Raw genomic sequence first — 14474 nt, 5'->3', positions numbered from 1 at the left:
ATGTTCAACAAAAGCTAGCGGAATATTCTCCCATTCTTCAATAACGGCCTCAATGAGTTGGTTGTGATTGGCAATAGGGGGTCTACGACTTCGAATCTTTTTTTTGAGATAATCCCATAGATGCTCTATAGGATTAATGTCCGGACTGTTAGGTGGCCACTCTAATAATGGAATATCAACATCATTTAGGTAGCCAATAACCTGTCGAGCCACATGAGGACGAGCGTTGTCTTGCATGAATAAAAAATTAGGTCCAAGAAACGGAGCAAAAGGCATTACATGTTCGACAATAATGTTGTCTAAGTAATAATGGGCATTCATAGACCTCGTACGTATAGGGACCAACTCCGTACGAGCTTCAAAACAAATTCCCCCCCAAAACATTTTAGAGCCACCACCAAAAGGTACTTTAGGAGAGATATTGCAGCTGGCAAACCTTTCTCCTCGCCTTCGCCAGACACGATCACGACCATCTGGAGCTTTTAGGCTTACTGTAGTCTCATCGGAGAAAAGAACTCGTTTCCAATCATCGATGGTCCAATTTTGATGCAATCTTGCAAAATTTAATCTCTGAACCCTGTGTTCTCTGGTAAGCAAAGGTTTTTTGGCCGGTTTCCTGTTGCTCAATTCTGCTTCATGTAAACGTCTTCTAACTGTTCGAGACGAAATCGCGACATTTCGAACATCTGCTAGTTCATTTTTTAGCAAATTGCTGGTGACTCTCCTATCACTGAGAGCACGTTGTCTCAAAAAACGATCATCAATTTGATTAGTGCAACGTTTTCGCCCTTGCCCTGGTCTTCGATGGTACGACCCTGTTTCATTATATCGCCTCACCTTGCGACTGATGCTGGAATGATGCCTTCCTAACAAACCTGCAATGTATCGCATTGAATATCCTTCATCTAGGAGAGTCGATGCTCGCACTGCCTCATCCATTGACAAATTTCTTTGGCGGTTCATTTTTTTATTTGATTTTTATGCAAATGAACTTCCAAACATGCATGTGATGAAAAATATCACAATAAAAAGCTTGTTTCTCACAAGCACTTTGCTTTAATCGGCACTTTTTATGAAAAGTTTAACTCACTTTTAGTCTAAAACGAAGTTTAATACAAATAATTGTTAAAGCAAGACTATTATTAGCTTACATGATAACTGTCACTGTCAAACAAGGTCCATAGGCAACTTGTCGTATAGTAAACTATTAATAAATGAAGATTATTGAGAAAAATATTAGTGGTGCGTTAATTTTGTCCAGGAGTTTAGATTACTTATGTCCTCTATCAATTTATGAATGAATAAATTATGCTGTAAAACTGTTAAATTGACAAAAAACAAATATGTTATGTAATATCAAACAACTCTCTCTTTTCACAAACAATCTGACTAACCTTATCTATTTTCTTAACTTCTTCTCATGGATTGTGTTGTCCTCGTTTCTCCCACACGTGCTCCTCGGATGCTGCAACTGTGCTTCTTGTCCAAACTGTTTCCCAAACAAAACAGCACTCGCTTGAAATCTCTCCTCAATTTAGTCTCTGACTCGATACAAACAATATCAATCTTTATAATTCCAAGATTTTTTCTCTCAGCTCGATATCTTGTGCAAAATTCATACAAACCGGCTACTCGTTCCAGACAGAAAACTGGAATCTATTAGGACACGAGGAGATTTCACTTCTCGACTCGATCACGATTTCGTCTCAACAGAAATCTGCTTACACGGCCACCAAATTAACTACTTTACACAAAATCACTACTTTCCAAACTCGACTGGTCTCTTCAGATCTTAATTACACAGTAAATCTTTTTCCCTCATCAAACTCAGACTCGACCATTCTATTTTCCCTCCATCGGTCTCTTTCGCCAATCACAAGCATTCTCTCAACATTACCTCCCTACTTTCATTTCTTAAGAACAAATAGTGTTGTATACAAATTTTCTGTCTTGTCAAATTTCCAGGAGATATTAAAATTAACTTCTTTCTTATATCTTAGAAAAAACCCTCTATTCTAAAACTAAACAAATTTGTTTACCGTCGTTGCTTTCGAGGAAACCATTTAGAAATTTTCTATTGTTCACTCCAACCGCTAATACACTTTCTAAAACCGATCGTAATTTAGTTCCATTGTTTTGAATTGTTAAGTCCGTTCGTAGAATCTTTATCACTACACTTTTCCTCTTTACCACGAAACACTGCTTACGACTAATTATATTATTTACAAATTTTGGCTATATACAGGGCGATGAAAATTTATGATCTCGTGGTCTTTGCATTAAAATTAATTCTCTAAATTTTCCCCATAAAAATTATTTAATAATACATTGTTTACGAGATTATTGCCATTTTTACCATCACGAAATTTTTCTGGAAAATGGTCAAGAGGACTGAGATCCTTACTCCCACAAGGCTGGTTAGAGTGCCTCTATGAGAAATCTCTTTTTGCGGGAATTGTATAATAATTCATTTTTCTGAACAGTTGTCAGTATGTCAAGTTGCCCCAGTCTTCTTCATCTTGCGAATCGAAAACAAATTGGTTCATCTCAAGTTAATTTTATTTTCTCTTTGGCTATGATTTCTTGGTCGTGTGTAATTGAATGGTTTGGTTAAAATTGGTCATTATCCTTCATTGAGGCTGAGTTGCCTATTGACGTTGGTAATAATATTTTGTTGGTTAGTTTCAAGTGGTTTGATAGCAGTGAGTGGCCAGAAGTGACTTTCCCTACGCCAAATCATCGTCATAGAGTCTTATTATTTCCTTAACCTTCCGATGGCCAACCTTTTTTTGTTACACGGAGGACCAACTGGGGTAAAAAATGACCCCAGGTCAAAAATGACCTGGAATTAATGTTTTCAGCATTTAAATCTTCATCTAATAATACATCCTCGTTTTCTAATACTATTTCATCTTCTATATCATCATAAAAATCGCTAGCAGTAACAATTTCCTGTAACTCAGTCTCAGTAAGATATTTGCGGGCCATATCTTATATGTACACAAAATACTAAGAAACTATAATAATATACGCCAGAAAATAATAATAATGACTAACTGTAGCAGACAGGAATGTCATGATTCTTACATAACAGGCACCACAGTCTAAAAATAGATATTGATAACGTGCTGTGTAAAACTACTTGGAATTCCACATAATAGACGGTATTTTACTAAACATCAACTTCAGAATATATTTTTTATTCGTAAAATATAGGGAATTTTTTTTATTTCAAAATATGAGGATATCTAGAATGATATTAAAGTCAAATAAAAAAATAATGAGTTAAAAATTGAAAATACTTTAAAATTTATTAGAGAAAAACATACCCTGTGGTCCAACTTTACCCCCCTTGGTCATCCGAAGGTTAAACAAACATAAAATTGCTTACTCGAGTATTATTATATCGTAACTTCACCAAGTCTTCACGAAGTACGGAATGATGACTTTAACAGAAGAACAAACCCTGAAACTATTTTTGGACACCTTATAAATATTAGGATTTTTGTCAAATTTAAAATATTGAATTATTTGAAGAATAAACCAATTTGAAAATACATACTTTCGTTAACTGCAAATAGTTTACAATTTTACATATTAAATTAACTTGATCTGTACATGATTCACGCCGCACAAATGCTCACTACAATTGATTCTATTTTCTTTATCCTTTAGTGTCTAGTTTTTTCTACATAGATCACAAATCACCTACCTCTAGATGCTTCACGACAACGCTTTATTTGAATATGTAATTCAGCGCTCCAAGAGTTTTGTATCGGAACTGATCCAAGCGGGAAATTACGCGGGAATTTTAAAGTGTATTTCAGTGGGAAAATTTAAATATAGCTTAAAATATCTAAATATAATGTGGCATAGTTGGAAAAAAATTGCATTTGAAATTTTAAAATGTGCAAATCTCAACTAAAACAAAAAGTTAATATAATAATTTATACCATGATTCACTTCAAGTAAAAAATAATTTTTATTGATTACATATTAGGGCTACTTACTTTCTGTTACATTTGCTTCCGCACAAAATGGTAAACGTTAAAGGTAACAATAACTGACTATAATAAAATAGGTTGTTGTGAATGGAATGAACGTCCCTCTACTAGGGGTTGGATATCAGGAATACACTAAATACTCATACTATGTTTATTTAATCACTATATACGCTAGTAACGAGTTGGTGGACAAAGTCTATATTCTAACTACATTGATGTCTAAATAATGAATGATGAATAATGAATGATCCCTTTCTTTACTTTCTACGTATCTATAAATAAATCCTGATTGTTTGTTGTGATTTCATTCTTGAATGTGACCGTGAATTACTAATAGTAGGTACATAATTTCTGACTCCGTTGTTTTTCAAAACGAGTGGCCTACATTGCAGAAGCAATGTCACCTAATTTACGAAATCAAAACAATGCATGTAAATAATATTTGTTTGAGACTTTTAAAAATTAAATCGATATGGATTACTCTTATTTTTTGAATGCTAATATAAATCCTGTACATCCCTATCCCTTACAAGAAAAAGTTTCTGAGAGATGTACTTTATTTTCTCTGCCCTTCTGACTAAGAAGAAAATTTTTCTAGACAGCGTCACCAACTAGTTACTGTGTTTTAAAGATTTATACAAATTTTTACACAAAAGTATTTACAAAAAGTATTTGCAAATATAATATACACAACTTATTTCACTAGTCCTCAAAATATTGTCTATTCTTACTTATCGCTTTTTTTAATCTCGCAAAAATCTATACTCAGAAATTGTAATCTATATTTTACCTTTTCTCAGATTAAAAAAAAAAATATAACTTGTAACTCCTACATTTGAATTACTTTTTAATTATACTTCTTTCACTTTTAAAACAGTTATTTTGATTTTTTCACCTTTTACATATTCTTCTATTAAAAATTTCTCCTTTTTTCTTCCTCTTCTTCTTGTCCGGTACTTTACTAATACATATTTTTCATTTTCTTTATACTTAGCACTTTCTTCGTAGTGTACTTTCTTCTTCTTCATATTTCTTCATTATATCATATACTTCATATTTAATATATATCTTCTTTCTTATATTCATATCGTTTTTCATAATTCTTCATTTTCTAACCCTTACCTACTCGGTGGGTAGTTTTCCGCAACTTTAAATCCTTAAAATTACTTCCGGTCCTTTTGCACGTCCTTAGTCGTGGGAAGGTTTGTTCCAAAAAGACAAAATGTATATTTGTGCGCTTAAAAAAATCTTCTACATCTTGCATCCCTAAATTCCTGTCTTGATGAGAGTCGGTTAGTTTCAAAACACGAAATGGACATGCTAAAATCTTCTTATCTTCATTTCGTACCTTTTTCCTTGACAAGAGTGTTTTTTATTGTTTATATTGTCTTTAATTAACTTTGCTACTAATATATTTAAAAAAAATCATTTGTCTCCTTAATTCATCATAAAACATTAAAACAATCATATTTATATTAAAAGTCGACAGTATTAAAAACATTGAGATCTTATTGTCGGTATTAAAAAAATACAGCATTCAATTATGAAAAAAAAAATGACAATTATAAATATAAACTACAGAGTTAGCGACATCAAGAGATTTGTATCGGTACTAGAAATGACATTTACTTTAGTATAACCTAGAACTACTTGCGTGAAACGTCTAGGATTAGTGGTTTGTGATATAGATGTTTTAATGATAATTTCGGTGCTCTTATTCAAAAGAAAAACAAGAAAGACAAGAAAAGTGAAAGACACAAATGAAGAATCTCGTTTGCCTCTTGTTCAAAGCTTTAATGATAATGTTAACGCACTTTTTCGCACTTGTAAAATTGAAGCACTTAGCTGTGATTTTAATTGTGAGATATACAATAAATGCATGTTTCTTACGAGCTTCAAATAAAATCATACTGTAGATCTACATTCTTATTAATAAAGTTACTACATACACTTCGTTCCGATTGATTCTTTCTAAGCGTTTTCGGGATATGGGACGATTGCGCCGATTTTACGCGAGGTCCGTTCAGCTGAGGGCACGATTGCGCCGTACTAATTAAGTTGGCTCCTAATCCCTGGGTATGATTGCGCCGCTTGTCGTGATGTATAGTATCTTCCTTGTTGTGACTGTACTACCTTACCGTAATGCATTAATAAACGAATTAGATTAAGTATAAAATTAAACAAATGAACGAACATATAAGAATATACACTTACACTTACGGACCTATATCTAACCTAATTAATTTAATTAAATCTGCATTTTACACGGTAGTGAAATAAAGCTGATTTTATAAAATCGAATCTACTTATTTCACCGCCTATACAGGGTGTCCCCGAAAATAGTGCGTTCGTTTAAGGTATGGATATAATACATAATTTAGAACAAAAAAGTCCTTTTTTTTCATTTTCAAAACATTTTTTTCTAAAATTAACCGTTTCCAAGAAAAAAATTACATTGTTCTCCATATAAGTGAATTTTTATTTTCATAAATTTGAATGACATGGCAACGTAACCTAGAAGAACTTGCTGTGACTGTGGAAGTTTAACCTAATAACCCCTTGTTTATTTACTTTGCAAAATAATGGATATGGGTTTAGTTGATATTTACATTATTTTACCTACCAGATGCAACTGACCTACAAACCTACTTTTTTAATCTTCAGATTTTTGAGTTGCAAGTTGTTGCCAGACTTCAATTTGCATATCAAAATGTATTTTCGTTTTTTGGTCAAACGGATCAATTTAGAAAAAAATGTTATAAGACTTTTTTGCTCTACATTGTGACTTCTACCTATACCTTTAAGAAACGCACTATTTTCGGGGGCACCCTGTATATTTTCAATTAATGCTCATAATATCTTTAAACGTTCTTTATATTTTATGCTCAAATTTTTTTTGAGAGATGAATACTATTATTTAGTTGAACGTAAACGTTGACTTGATTCTGTATTAAAATATGTATAAAGTGCAAAATATTAGAATGGAAGTAATAAAAACTTCGTCCCATACCCGAGGATTAAATCTACCACCGGCGCGATCGTGCCTACAGCTTAAAGGACCCTTTATCGAGACCGGATTATAGCAGATAATATCGGCACAATCGTCCCCTGTCCGTTTTCGGGCTCTGATGTTTATTGGAGTCGGTAAAGTTTGTAAGCAACAACGATTGGTCAGGTGAACAGAAAATATGATAAGTTTTTGATCGTACAATTTTCTTTATATAAGATTTACATATTTTAGCGTATATTTAGTTTATTTATAAGATTAATTTATTCAATATTCTAAAAAACAGACAGAAAACTACAGAGGTATAAACTTGTTAAATAAAATAACCTTTCGGGTTAAGTTAAATAATACCTCTTTAAAACCTACCAAATTTCATTTGCTTATCTCAACCGGTTTTAGAGCAATAAATAAATCGTCAGCTTGTAAGAAAAAAATTCAACGTCCCGTATTTCGAAAACGAAGCATTTGAGGACATATTTTATAAAGCAAACGGTCATTATTTATCCATGCAGAATTACCCCTTAAAGTTTGTCGCACTTCTTTAGAAACACCCTGTATTGATGAAGAACGTGGCTAGCTGTTAAAGAACCTAACTTTTTATTATCCAACATAAGCGAATGAATAAAAAAACAGAATGTAAGAAAACCGGAGGCTATAGTTGGGTTTTAATTTCAGTATTTTATAAATGCTAGAATATTCCACAGAGTGTGGTGAACTTTGAGAAAAAAACACAGTTTGATTGCTACACCCGGTATCCCAGGCAACCAAACGACGTTTTATAACGTAGATAAGACGTAATAAAAATGACCAATTGACGTGTTTCTATGACGTAGTACTGACGTTGAAAATCACGTGTATTTGTCTCATCGATTTGACGTCATAATTGTGACGATTTTAAAACGTCAAAAAAATGACGACTTTTACACGTCGCCGTCGGTAAAATCACGTCTGTGATACTTTCAAAAAGTGACCTCTTTCTCTTTCAGATGTTTCAAAATAGTATAAAAAATAGGTAACATGAAAATGTAGGCTAAAAATTAATTTAATTAAACTCGATAACACATGATTAGTTCATTAACAGAAAATAAACATAACCTCAAATAGTTGACAAGAAGAATTACTGCATTAAACTAACTCACTTAGCAAAAGCAAATAAAAATCTCTTATTTAACACGTTTCGTCAACTAAATATCTCAATGAAAAGTCTTATTTCAAAAGTCAAAACAAATAAGCTTTTTAAGCCCCTCCCAATTTTGTGACGTCAGACTTAGGCTGTCTGAAATGAAAACGTCTTTTAACCGTATTTTAACGTCATTAATCTTACGTATTTAAAATCACCTACAAAAGACGTCTATATGACGTAATGTTCAAACACTTGAATATATTCAACCAAAACTGACGTTTCCTCGACGTTATATGACGTCACTTGGTTGCCTGGGATACAATGACAATTTACCTGTCTAGCAACAATACTATTACAGCCATAGTGTTAAAGAATAAAATATTAAAAAAAAACACTTAAATCAAACAACAGGTTTAGGAAATTCGAGACATCAAAAATTACCCATTTTGTGGGTGGCCCGTTTTCTCTGACGCGCAACGTAATTTTAAAAAAGTTAAACAAAATAAGTTATTAGTCGAAGTAGAACAGAACACGACAATAAATATCGTTCCCATACCACTAGATTGACAACAGGTGGAATACTTTCTTTGGTTACATGTACATGTCGATGTACTTCGATTGATAACTTATTTTGTTTTTCGGTAGATGGCTCTAGTTCATCCGCGACATTTCGTTCTTTGCAATTCGGAAAAGCCCAAAGATACCTCGGGAAATTGGAGAGAAGAGGATATGGGACTACTGATGAGGAGGAAAAAAACCCCGAAACCGGTATAAACTCTTCCTGCACTCTCCGATTTAACCAGAGTATTATGCAGCTGCTGCATTTTCGTGTTGCAAAGAAATTGAAAATGTTTATACATTTTAAAAAAGTTAACTTTTCTGTACATCCTCGCCAACCGTTGTTTTTTAAAACCCTAAGTACTGTATAATAAAGCTTAAGTAGACATTTTTCGGACTATATCCTTTACATTTACTATTAAATAGAGAAAATAGTGCCAAACATCTTATGCTACTTTTATATCTTCTCTACAAATTTTATAACTATTGATTCATTGATAGGTAGGAAGTGAATACGAATAGAGGAAACACTGGGTACTTAAGACACCAATTTAGGCTACAATTCTATATATTTTAGGCCAATCTGGCGATACTTTAGTACGTTTTTAGTAATTGTTTTACTTGCGAGAAAGAAATGTTCGATTATAATAGTTTACTGACATTCTTAGGTATCGAACTATAGTAAGTTGAAGAAATAATATTTGGGTTTTAAGTCATTTCTCGAGTTGTTCTAAATATATACATCAGTATCAAAAATAGGGCACAATAAATGCAGACCCAAGGATCTTAAAGATAATATGGTAAAAACTATTACCTACCTAAAAAGCACGCCAAATATACCGCATAGACTCAACCGGGGTTCCATTTTTTGTTACTTTTCCTAATGACCGTCTGGAGATGTAACTATGAGAAGAATAAAACATTTTGCAAGGTTTAGAGTATTGTTCTCTCTAAATAAAATTAAACTACACTACTCCAAGAAATGAACGCACTAAAAACTCGAATATTTGGGTCACCGGATGAGAGGACATAAATACGTATAGCTTCAAAATATAATGCAAAGAAAAATAGAAGGAAAACGGAATCCAGGCCGTAGAAGAGTGTTATGGTTGCGGAATGTGAGAGAGTGGTTCGGCTGCACCATTAATGAACTCTTTAGGTCAGCTGTAAGCAAGGTCAGGATAGCATTGATGATTTCCATTATCCGATACGAGTGGCACAAGATGAAGAAGAAATTTCACAACCTATCATTTAAGGTTTTGCTTGATGGTGTGGAGAGGTTGACAATATTTATCATATGAATACTTATATTTTAGTAATTGAACATTTCTTATCTTTACAAGACATCGCTTTACAATGTATTAATTATACAGTGATGAGCGCGCTAATAACCGGCAAAATAGCGCAAAAGATGGAGAACATAATACATTGCGAAACAAAAAGAGATGAAACTAGTGGAGGTGGAAACGATCGTTATAAACGTATAAATTATTATTACATTACATAGTTTCCCACCTTTAGACTTCTGTGAAAGGAGTATTTTATAAAATTCTACTGTCACAATGACAGTTGTCATACTCCTCTGATACGTCCAAAGGTGGGAAACTATGTAATGTAATGTTAATTTATACGTTTATAACGATCATTTCCATCTCCACTAGTTTTATCTCTCTTTGTTTCGCAATGTATTATGTTTTCCATCTTTTGCGCTATTTTGCCGGTTATTAGCGCGCTCATCACTGTATACGAAAACACAGGTTTTCATGAAAAATATGGTTATTCTATTTTTATGAAGGTATCAGTGGTTTTCCTTAATACCCTGTAAAAATAGAGCCAACCACTGGCACTGGTTGACTGTCCTCAAAAGGCAAAAAAGGTATATAGTACGTTCTTTAAAGGTAAAATATTGCAAAACCTCTAAATTTTAAAGAACTGCTTGGATTGACATGAAATTTGGCATAAACATAACTAACAAATCAAACAAAAAAAAATGATATTGTGCCGATGTGTGCTTTTGCCCTAGGGGTGAGTTTCACCCCCTTTTGGGGGTGAAAAATATATGTTCGAAATAAGTCCAGAAATGGATAAAATGACTAATTCTAAGCAACTTTTGTTCTATGCTTTTTCTCATGAGGATCTTTCAGTGCGTCACAGTTTTTCGATTTCTTTCTAACGCGTTAAATTGCATGTGACAGAAGAAAACGCACGTCGGTGATTACATTTCGTCGGTGACATTTACAACATTTATTCTAGTTGTCAATAGATGGCGCTATAATCGAAATAAAAATTATTTTCGAATTATATAATATATCTAGGAATATAATCTGTAGAATTTATAAGACTATACAAATCAAAGAAAATACCATTTTATAAATGCAATTAACAGAATTGATTTGTTTTTATGCCAAATTGCAAATAAAATTTGACAACTGTCAGATTTAACTAAAATGTCATGTCACTAAAATGTATATTATCACGGACTTACCTTTTTTTCTATCATTTGTGACGCACTGAAAAATGCTCATGAAAAGAAGCATATAAAGTTTTTTCACCAAGTTAATACTTTTCGAGTTATTTGCGAGTGAATATGTTAATTTTTCTACAAAATAACCACGTTTTCAGACGGTTTTTCGCAAATAACTCAAAAAGTAAGTATTTGGTGGAAAAAAATTCTTATCAAAAATATAGCACATAAAAAAGTGAAAAACTTGGTGTATATATTAGGTCACTGTACCTAGTAGAAGCAGAGTTATAGCTAATGAAAAATAGGTTCATATTCGTCAAATTCCAAATCGTATATTTTAACGTGCCATAACCAAAAAACGAAGCACTTTTTTGGGAAAAACTCTATTTAACTTTTTTAAAGTGTTTAAAATGCTTATTTTTGTTTTTTTTTTAATTTTTTAGCATCAAAAGTAAACAAGTTACGCTCAAAATAAAGTTGGTCCCTTTTTTTTGGTAAGAAATCGGGAAAATCACCCCCTAATTAGCATTTCAAATGAACTTAATTTTTATCACTTCACAAGTTTATTACTCGCGTATGTATTGATCATACGATCTGTAAGTTTCATCAGTTCAAAGTCCTTATTTTTGAAAGAGCTGTAGTTAAAAGGGCTTGAACGAGTCACTTATCACTAGTATATGCAAATTTAGAAACACCGAATCTTGACCAATTTTTTGTCGTACAGAAAAACAAAAAAATACAAAATATTCAGAAAAGTAAAGCCGACTTTTTTTTATTGTTTAAGACTTTTGGTATCTCTAACAATTTTTAAGATATTTTGAAAAAAAAGCATTTTTTTTCAAAATTTAAATTTTTAAAAATTTTACTTTAAAACCAAATTTTTTTAAAAATACGCACTTTGAATCGATGAAACTTACAGATCATATAAACACAACATAAGTAAAGTAACTTGTAAAGCGGTAACGATTAATTTTATTTAAGTTGCTAATTGGGGAGTGATCTTCCTGATTTTATTTGAAAAAACAAAAGGGACCAACTTTATTTTGAGCGTAACTTGCTTACATTTGATGCTAGAAATTTTTTTTTATAAAAACAGAAATAAAGCTTTTTAACACTTTAAAATAAAGTTGTAATGTGTTTTCCCCAAGAATGCGTTATTATTTGGATATTTCACATTGAATTATCTATTTGGAATTTTTCGAATATGAACCTATTTTTCATTAGCTATAACTCTGCTTTTGCTAGGTATAGAGACCTTATATATACACCGTTTTTTTTATCTTTTTTATAGGCTATATATAGTTTTGCTAAGAATATTTTTTTCGACAAAATGCTTACGTTTTGAGTTATTTGCGAAAAACCGTCTAAAAACGTGGTTATTTTGTTGAAAAATGAACATATTCACTTGCAAATAACTCGAAAAGTATTGATTTGGTGAAAAAAAAATTTAGAACAAAAGTTGCTTAACATTAGTCAGTTTATCTATTTCGGGACTTAACTTGAACATATATTTTTTCACCCCCCAGATGGGGTGAAACTCACCCTCAGGGCAAAAGCACACATCGGCACCATATCACTTTTTTCTATGACGTGTTAGCTATGCGTATGCCAAATTTCATGTCAATCCAAGCGGTTCTTTAAAATTTACAGCAAAAACCGTGAAAGAATTATATTAAAAACGACCCTTTCGGTCTACATCACAGAACATTTTCGGAATAAAAATAATTCCATCATCAGAGCTGCTTACAGATATACAAACATGTTTTGAGTCACCAAAAATATCTGGGTGACAACCCTTTAAATGGTATAAAGTTATTATAAAATTGCATTTTTGTATAAAATATTGTGTGATGTTTGAACTGGTCCTTGATTTTACATCATGGCAACGTAGAACTCCCCATAATATGGATTGCTGGTCCCGAAGGCAAAACCTCACTATTTGGATTCTAAGATAGCAACTTTAGTAGTTGTAAACTCTAGTAAAAATAGCAAATTTAGTAGTTGTAAACTCTAGTAACAAAGCACAAATCCGTAGTTTATCAACATTAAATTTTTACATTTTACATTTTGGCGATAACTTTGTACTAAATTCGATAAAGTCTGGCACATATGTGAATACAGAGAAAATTATGACGACTCAATGACACTCTGCAGTTATTTAATATTTTTACACTTTTAAATTTTGCCTTTTTGTCGACAGTCTGATGCGAAATTTTCTATTTTTTACAACTAGATTTAAAAAAATTAATCAACTCGATGAATTTACAAGCTTTTGTAGCATAGAGGATATTTCTTAGTCTTGTATGTTTATATTATTCTAAAGTCTATTTTATTACTACAAAGAATTCGTTTAGATAATGGTATAAACTTTTGAAGTAATGTTTTGAATCTACAAGAACTATTTACTAGATAATTTATCATCTGGATATGTCTGAATTAAAAGATATCATAATCATACTCTTTACTCGAAATATATACTTCTTCTTGATTTTCTGTGACTTTATAACATTAGTGTCCCAATAATTTAAAAGAACATTTGATTGATTTGGTTCTTGTTGTTTTCTAGAAAAACAAACAACATTACAAACCAGAATTCAGAACGTTTATACCTGCATCTACTATTTTTTACTCTTTGAATTTTATCCATTGTCCTAGAAATTAGTGTATGTGTTCTATTATGTAAATATCTAAAAAAAAGTGTTTCTATTTCTATTAAAAATATTTTCGCTATACTTGAGTGTTACGCGGTATATTATTTTTGCGAATAATTGTATTTTTCTTGTTCAGATGTTAAAGAAGAAACCAACAATGTACATTGTTTGTAAATAATTTTAGCCACATATTCCTATATTGTAATATATACATTTGTTGCAATAATTGTTTGACTTTTCTTCTTTTTACTATTTATCAAGGGAAAAGCAACACAAAAGAGTCTACAGTTCATTAAAAAGTGTGCTTTGACATTTTTTATCGAGGATTTACCGTTTTTAATGTTTTTAATATTTGGCAAAAATATACAGTCTATGAATAGTCTACTCCACACCATCATTGTCTTTGCCCTATCCCTATGAAGGGTCGGCTTCCCTAATTGTATTTCTCCACACAATTCTACCTTAGGTCATATCAATAATAATCCCTTTTACCAACATGTCCTGCCTAATCGTCTCCCCACAGGTGTTCTTTGTTTTTCCTCTCCTACTCCTTCCAGGAATCTGTACTTCAGTAATTCTTCGTACTGGGTGATTAACGTCTCGACGTTAACTTCAATCCATCTTAACCTATGCTCTCTCATTTTGGCATCAATTGGTGCCACATCTA

At 32.1% G+C, this 14474-nt stretch overlaps 1 protein-coding gene across 3 annotated transcripts in view; it reads left to right on the top strand.

The window, feature by feature from the left end:
• The window catches only part of LOC114330477 (calcium uniporter protein, mitochondrial), a 620188-nt gene extending 606155 nt beyond the window's left edge, over positions 1-14033 (top strand). For all 3 annotated transcript variants that reach the window (XM_050662491.1, XM_050662490.1, XM_050662492.1), the window contains one exon: positions 1510-14033. The gene's annotated coding sequence lies outside the window, so the exon portion shown is untranslated. The remainder of the gene's footprint in view (positions 1-1509) is intronic.
• Positions 14034-14474: the final 441 nt, after the last annotated feature.

Source organism: Diabrotica virgifera, chromosome 9, assembly GCF_917563875.1.
Source record: "Diabrotica virgifera virgifera chromosome 9, PGI_DIABVI_V3a".
Taxonomy (NCBI): domain Eukaryota; kingdom Metazoa; phylum Arthropoda; class Insecta; order Coleoptera; family Chrysomelidae; genus Diabrotica; species Diabrotica virgifera.
The sequence above is the reverse complement of the archived record's forward strand: the minus strand, read 5'-3'. Positions and strand labels throughout refer to the sequence as shown.